Below are 8,395 nucleotides of genomic sequence, written 5' to 3' on the forward strand. Positions count from 1 at the left end.
GGTATCAAGATGAATGTGCTCCTGTAAGACAGAGGTTGCTTACAGTGAGTGTGTTATTGCTCCTGTAAGACAGAGGTTGCTTACAGTGAGTATGTTGTTGCTCCTGTAAGACAGAGGTTGCTTACAGTGAGTCTGTTGGGCGTATATCGGCTAATAAGTTTCGCCCTGCAAGACAAAGGTTGCTTGCAGTGGATACCCTGCAAGACAAAGGTTGCTTGCAGTGGATATTGCCAACAGGAAAGCCTTATCCAGACAGAGGTTGCTGGGTAACGTCGGGAGCGGGTATGTAACCGACAGATGAGCTTATTACCTGCGCTAGGGCTAGACATGCATCATACTTGGTTGCGCATTTCCTTTGTTATGATTGTGGTATGAATATATGCTTTCCTTGTTTGTATTCCATTCTCTGTGCTTGTGTTATTTTTTTGTATTCTTCTGTTTGTGTTCTGCTATCTATTTTCTCTATCTTCTCTACTTATCTGTGTTTTCTAATTACTGCTTCTTCGTATTCTACTAATAGTCTGCTAAACAACATAGAATTAATGAACGTAACTAATAACCCCGGCCCTACTAAGAACTCCCCAGTTCTTACCCCTTCTCTCTCCTTCCCCCTCCAGATGGAAGTATGAGTACCCTTCCGTAGTTCGCTGATGACTGTTCGTAAAGAGGATTCCGCTCTAGGTAGTCTTCTGAGTCTAGGGTGAATTCCGTTCTCTGTTCATATGTATATACGGTGAGGCCAGCCAACGTCTGCACCCCGCTTATCTACAAACTTTAACCTAAATCCTGTGTACGAGACTCCTGTTGTGTGGCTACTTGATGAGGTACCAGAGAGACGTCATATGGCAATGTCTGATCGTGCAGAGGAGTAACAAATGATGTTCTACCTTTTGATGATGTTCCACCTGACTTGAGTTTTGAAGACTTAGAACGTACTTTCCCTCACTTTAGTAGTTTAGAGGGACTAGGTGAGTATAGAGTCTAGGCTAGCCTGGGTGCCAGCTTAGGGACCTCTTGAACAGGTCAGGACCTGGGATGTTGTATGTATATATATGTATATAGTTATTATCTAGCTATATCTAGGGGTGTTCTAACTAACAGTCTATATTTTAATAAAGGCTGAATCACCGAATGTTGTCAACTACTTGTGGTGTGTTTATGTGTGGTTGTTTATAACTGTTTTATATATTATTAGTTGTGAATTGATTATGAATGATACTGTTTGTTAATCCAAATGTTTTCAAAAAAAAAGTACCTCGTAAAATAACTACGCTTTTAACAACGAATCAGGCTCATATAATAAATAATAGATAATAATTAGGTAGACAAGTTGGTAGCGCTCAGTTTCTAGTATGATCATGACGTACCAGAAATTGGGTCGTTACATTATCAACAATATAGTAGAGAAATTTTAGGCAGAAAATATAACACTCCGAGTTTTTGAAAAAATTAAATAATGAGTTATTCATGATTTAATTAAATTTTATGATACTTTGAGTTTAAAATCTATTAAGATTTTTAAATATTTTTTTATAATAAGATATTTCAAAAAAATAAAAAATATTATCATCATCATCATCATCATCATCATCGATGCCATTAAGGCAAAGAAAAGAAAGCAAATGGGCAACGTGGCTTGTAATGCCTTTATACATATATATATAATTGACACCTAACAAAGCAAAATCACCATCTAATCTTGCTCATTCCATGACCGAATGAAGTTGGAAAAAGGGAGAGAGAGAGAGACCGTGGGTGAGGGAGGAAACCATGGCTTCCTTTGATCTTCTGGCTTCGATTTTTTGTAATCTATAACTCTAATAAAAAATCTAATCCGATTAAAGTGTTTGTATCCTCTTCTTCTACATGTTGGAATCACTTTTGTTCGGTGAAAATTGACGGTGACATAGATTTTTTTCTCCTTGAGTTCGGCCAATTGGAGTTTTAGGAGGCATGGTATGCGAAATTGTGATCACTACTTTTCACAACTCAAATAATCCCCGGTAATGAGTCCAAAAACTTGGTGCTCAATACCATGGCATAAACACAACTTCGCACAACTAACCAGTAAGTGCACTGGGTCGTCCAAGTAATAAACCTTACGCGAGTAAGGGTCGATCCCACGGAGATTGTTGGTATGAAGCAAGCTATGGTTACCTTGTAAATCTTAGTCAGGCAGACTCAAATGGTTATGGATGATATATGAATAAAACATAAATATAAAGATAGAGATACTTATGTAATTCATTGGTGAGAACTTCAGATAAGCGAATGGAGATGCTTTGTCCCTTCCGTCTCTCTGCTTTCCTACTGTCTTCATCCAATCCTTCTTACTCCTTTCCATGGCAAGCTGTATGTTGGGCATCACCGTTGTCAATGGCTACAGTCCCGTCCTCTTAGTGGAAATGTTCAACGCACCCTGTCACGGCACGGCTATCCAGCTGTCAGTTATCGATCATGTCAGAATAGAATCCAGTGATTCTTTTGCGTCTGTCACTAACGCCCCACAATCGCGAGTTTGAAGCTCGTCACAGTCATTCAATTATTGAATCCTACTCAGAATACCACAGACAAGGTTTAGACCTTCCGGATTCTCTTGAATGCAGTCATCAATTCTAGCTTATACCACGAAGATTCCGGTTAAGGAAATCCAAGAGATATCTACCCAATCTAAGGTAGAACGGAGGTGATTGACGGTCACACGTTCATAGGTGAGAATGATGATGAGTGTCACGGATCATCACATTCATCAAGTTGAAGAACAAGTGATATCTTGGAATAAGAACAAGCCGAATTGAATAGAAGAACAATAGTAATTGCATTAGTACTCGAGGTACAGCAGAGCTCCACACCTTAATCTATGGTGTGTAGAAACTCCACCGTTGAAAATACATAAGAACAAGGTCTAGGCATGGCCGAATGGCCAGCCTCCCAATGATCTAAGATAGCATAAGACTAAAGATAGCTACCAAGATATCTAAATACAATAGCAAAAGGTCCTATTTATAGGGAACTAGTAGCTTAAGAATTACAAAGGTGAGTAAATGACATAAAAATCCACTTCCGGGCCCGCTTGGTGTGTGCTTGGGCTGAGCATTGAAGCATTTTCGTGTAGAGACTCTTCTTGGAGTTAAACGCCAGCTTTTGTGCCAGTTTGGGCGTTTAACTCCCACTTTGGTGCCAGCTCCGGCGTTTAACGCTGGAAATTCTAAAGGTGACTTTGAACGCCGGTTTGGGCCATAAAATCTTGGGCAAAGTATGGACTATTATATATTGCTGGAAAGCCCAAGATGTCTACTTTCCAACGCTGTTGAGAGCGCGCCAATTGGGCTTCTGTAGCTCCAGAAAATCTACTTCGAGTGCAGGGAGGTCAGAATCCAACAGCATCTGCAGTCCTTTTCAGTCTCTGAATCAGATTTTTGCTCAGGTCCCTCAATTTCAGCCAGAAAATACCTGAAATCACAGAAAAACACACAAACTCATAGTAAAGTCTAGAAAAGTGAATTTTAACTAAAAACTAATAAAAACATACTAAAAACTAACTAAAGCATACTAAAAACATACTAAAAACAATGCCAAAAAGCGTATAAATTATCCGCTCATCATAACACCAAACTTAAATTGTTGCTTGTCCCCAAGCAACTGAAAATCAAATAAGATAAAAAGAAGATAATATGCAATGAATTCCAAAAACATCTATGAAGATCAGTATTAATTAGATGAGCGGGGCTTTTAGCTTTTTGCCTCTGAACAGTTTTGGCATCTCACTCTATCCTTTGAAATTCAGAATGATTGGCTTCTATAGGAACTCAGAATCCAGATAGTGTTATTAATTCTCCTAGTTAAGTATGATGATTCATGAACACAGCTACTTTATGAGTCTTGGCCGTGGCCCAAAGCACTTTGTCTTCCAGTATTACCACCGGATACATACATGCCACAGACACATAATTGGGTGAACCTTTTCAGATTGTGACTCAGCTTTGCTAGAGTCCCCAATTAGAGGTGTCCAGGGTTCTTAAGCACACTCTTTTTGCCTTGGATCACAACTTTATTTCTTTCTTTTTCTTTCTTTTTCTCTTTCTTCCCTTTTTTTTCGTTTTTTTTTTCTCTTTTTTTTTTCGCTTTTCTTTTTTTTTTTTTTTGTATTCACTACTTTTTCTTGCTTCTAGAATCATTTTTATGATTTTTCAGATCCTCAGTAACATGTCTCATTTTTCATCATTCTTTCAAGAGCTAACATTCATGAACCCCAAATTCAAAAGACATATGCACTGTTTAAGCATACATTCAGAAAACAAAAGTATTGCCACCACATCAAAATAATTAATCTGTTATAAAATTCAAAATTCATGCAATTCTTCTCTTTTTCAATTAAGAACATTTTTCATTTAAGAAAGGTGTTGGATTCATAGGACATTCATAACTTTAAGGCATAGACACTAAGACACTAATGATCACAAGACACAAGCATAGATAAACATAAGCATGATTTTCGAAAAACAGAAAATAAAGAACAAGGAAATTAAAGAACGGGTCCACCTTAGTGATGGCGGCTTGTTCTTCCTCTTGAAGATCATATGGAGTGCTTGAGCTCCTCAATATCTCTTCCTTCCCTTTGTTGCTCCTCTCTCATGATTCTTTTATCTTCTCTAATTTCATGGAGGAGGATGGAATGTTCTTGGTGCTCCACCCTTAGTTGTCCCATGTTGGAACTCAATTCTCCTAGGGAGGTGTTGATTTGCTCCCAATAGTTTTGTGGAGGAAAGTGCATCCCTTGAGGCATCTCAGGAATTTCATGATGAGTAGGATCTCTTGTTTGCTCCATCCTTTTCTTAGTGATGGGCTTGTCCTCATCAATGAGGATGTCTCCTTCTATGTCCACTCCAACTGAATAACAGAGGTGACAAATGAGATGAGGAAAGGCTAACCTTGCCAAGGTAGAGGACTTGTCTGCCACCTTATAGAGTTCTTGGGCTATAACCTCATGAACTTCCACTTCCTCTCCAATCATGATACTATGAATCATGATGGCCCGGTCTAGAGTAACTTTGGACCGGTTGCTAGTGGGAATGATTGAGCGTTGGATAAACTCCAACCATCCCCTAGCCACGGGCTTGAGGTCATGCCTTCTCAGTTGAACCGGCTTCCCTCTTGAATCTCTCTTCCATTGGGCGCCCTCTTCACAAATGTCTATGAGGACTTGGTCCAACCTTTGATCAAAGTTGACCCTTCTAGTGTAAGGGTGTTCATCTCCTTGCATCATGGGCAAGTTGAATGCCAACCTTACATTTTCCGGACTAAAATCTAAGTATTTCCCCCGAACCAGATGAATCTCTCCATCTCCCATGACTCGGAGGTGAAAGCTTTTGCCTTCCCTTTCCTCTTTCTAGAGGTTTCTCCGGCCTTGGATGCCATAAATGGTTATGGAAAAACAGAAAGCAATGCTTTTACCACACCAAACTTAAAAGGTTTGCTCGTCCTCGAGCAAAAGAAGAAAGAAGAGAATAGAAGAAGAAGAAATGGAGGAGATGGAGGTGGCTTTGTGATTCGGCCAAAGGAGGGAGAAGTAGTGTTTAGGGTGTGTGAAAATGGTTTGAATTTGAATGGTGAGGTAGGTGGGGTTTTATGAAGGATGGATGTGAGTGGTGAAGAGAAAGATGGGATTTGATAGGTGAAGGGTTTTTGGGGAAGAGCGGTTGAGGTGATTGGTGAATGGGTGAAGAAGAGAGAGGGTGGTGGGGTAGGTGGGGATCCTGTGGGGTCCACAGATCCTGAGGTGTCAAGGAAAAGTCATCCCTGCACCAAGTGGCGAGCAAAATTGCTCTATGTGCCAATTCTGGTGTTAAACGCCGGGCTTGTGCCCATTTCTGGCGTTTAACGCCAACTTCTTGCCCTTTCCTGGCGTTAAACGCCCAGAATGGTGCCAGACTGGACGTTAAACGCCCATTTGCTAGCTTCACTGGCGTTTAAACGCCAGCAAGTTCTCCTCCAGCGTGTGCTGTTTTTCTTTCTGTTTTTCATTTTGTTTTTGCTTTTTCAATTGATTTTGTGACTTCTCATGATCATCAACCTACAGAAAACATAAAATAACAAAGGAAAATAGATAAAATATAACATTGGGTTGCCTCCCAACAAGCGCTTCTTTAATGTCAGTAGCTTGACAGAGGGCTCTCATGGAGCCTCACAGATACTCAGAGCAATGTTGGAACCTCCCAACACCAAACTTAGAGTTTGAATGTGGGGGTTCAACACCAAACTTAGAGTTTGGTTGTGGCCTCCCAAACACCAAACTTAGAGTTTGACTGTGGGGCTCTGTTTGACTCTGTTTTGAGAGAAGCTCTTCATGCTTCCTCTCCATGGTGACAGAGGGATATCCTTGAGCCTTAAACACAAAGGATTCTTCATTCACTAGAATGATCAATTCTCCTCTGTCAACATCAATCACAGCCTTTGCTGTGGCTAGGAAGGGTCTGCCAAGGATGATGGATTCATCCATGCACTTCCCAGTCTCTAGGACTATGAAATCAGCAGGGATGTAATGGTCTTCAATCTTCACCAAAACATCCTCTACAAGCCCATAAGCTTGTTTTCTTGAATTGTCTGCCATTTCTAGTGAGATTCTTGTAGCTTGTACCTCAAAGATCCCTAGCTTCTCCATTACAGAGAGAGGCATGAGGTTTACACTTGACCTTAGGTCACACAGAGCCTTCTTGAAGGTCATGGTGCCTATGGTGCAAGGTATTAAAAACTTCCCAGGATCTTGTCTCTTTTGAGGTAATCTCTGCCTAGACAAGTCATCCAGTTCTTTGGTGAGCAAAGGAGGTTTGTTCTCCCAAGTCTCATTACCAAATAACTTGTCATTTAGCTTCATGATTGCTCCAAGGTATTTAGCAACTTGCTCTTCAGTGACATACTCATCCTCTTCAGAGGAAGAATACTCATCAGAGCTCATGAATGGTAGAAGTAGATCTAATGGAATCTCTATGGTCTCATTTTGAGCCTCAGATTCCCATGGTTCCTCATTAGGGAACTCATTGGAGGCCAGTGGACGTCCATTGAGGTCTTCCTCAGTGGCGCTCACTGCCTCTTCATCCTCTCCAAATTCGGCCATGTTGATGGCCTTGCACTCTCCTTTTGGATTTTCTTCTGTATTGCTTGGAAGAGTACTAGGAGGGAGTTCAGTAATTCTCTTGCTCAGCTGTCCCACTTGTGCCTCCAAGTTTTTAATGGAGGACCTTGTTTCAGTCATGAAACTTTGAGTGGTTTTGATTAGATCAGAGACCATGGTTGCTAAGTCAGAGTGGTTCTGCTTAGAATTCTCTGTCAGTTGCTGAGAAGATGATGGAAAAGGCTTGCTATTGCTAAACCTGTTTCTTCCACCATTATTATTGTTGAAACCTTGTTGAGGTCTCTGTTGATCCTTCCATGAGAGATTTGGATGATTTCTCCATGAAGAGTTATAGGTGTTTCCATAAGGTTCTCCCATGTAATTCACCTCTTCCATTGAAGGGTTCTCAGGATCATAAGCTTCTTCTTCAGATGAAGCATCCTTAGTACTGCCTGGTGCATTTTGCATTCCAGACAGACTTTGAGAAATCAAATTGACTTGCTGAGTCAATATCTTGTTCTGAGCCAATATGGCATTCAGAGTATCAATCTCAAGAACTCCTTTCTTTTGATTTGTCCCATTGTTCACAGGATTCCTTTCAGAAGTGTACATGAATTGGTTATTTGCAACCATTTCAATGAGCTCTTGAGCTTTTGTAGGCATCTTCTTCAAATGAAGAGATCCTCCAGCAGAGCTATCCAATGACATCTTGGATAGTTCAGAGAGACCATCATAGAAAATACCTATGATGCTCCATTCAGAAAGCATGTCAGAAGGACATTTTCTAATCAATTGTTTGTATCTTTCCCAAGCTTCATAGAGGGATTCTCCGTCCTTCTGTCTGAAGGTTTGGACTTCCACTCTAAGCTTACTCAATTTTTGAGGTGGAAAGAACTTTGCCAAGAAGGCATTGACTAGCTTTTCCCAAGAGTTCAGGCTTTCTTTAGGTTGTGAGTCCAACCATATCCTAGCTCTATCTCTTACAGCAAAAGGGAATAGCATAAGTCTGTAGACCTCAGGGTCAACCCCATTAGTCTTGATAGTGTCACAGATTTGCAAGAACTCAACTAAAAACTGATGAGGATTTTCCAATGGAAGTCCATGGAACTTGCAATCCTGTTGCATTAGAGAAACTAATTGAGGCTTAAGCTCAAAGTTGTTTGCTCCAATGGCAGGGATAGAGATGCTTCTCCCATAGAAGTCGGGAGTAGGTGCAGTAAAGTCACCCAGCACCTTCCTTGCATTGTTGGCATTGTTGTTGTTTTCGGCTGCCATGGATTCTTC

General features: G+C 40.6%; 1 non-coding gene across 1 annotated transcript; it reads left to right on the forward strand.

Annotated features, from left to right (window-relative positions):
* Positions 1–7,873: 7,873 nt before the first annotated feature.
* LOC130953404 (small nucleolar RNA R71) lies at positions 7,874–7,981 on the forward strand. Its single transcript, XR_009075575.1, has one exon. It is a non-coding gene; the product is annotated as a small nucleolar RNA R71 (small nucleolar RNA).
* The last annotated feature ends 414 nt before the right edge of the window (positions 7,982–8,395 follow it).

This window comes from Arachis stenosperma, chromosome 9 (assembly GCF_014773155.1).
Source record: "Arachis stenosperma cultivar V10309 chromosome 9, arast.V10309.gnm1.PFL2, whole genome shotgun sequence".
Classification (NCBI taxonomy): Eukaryota; Viridiplantae; Streptophyta; class Magnoliopsida; order Fabales; family Fabaceae; genus Arachis; species Arachis stenosperma.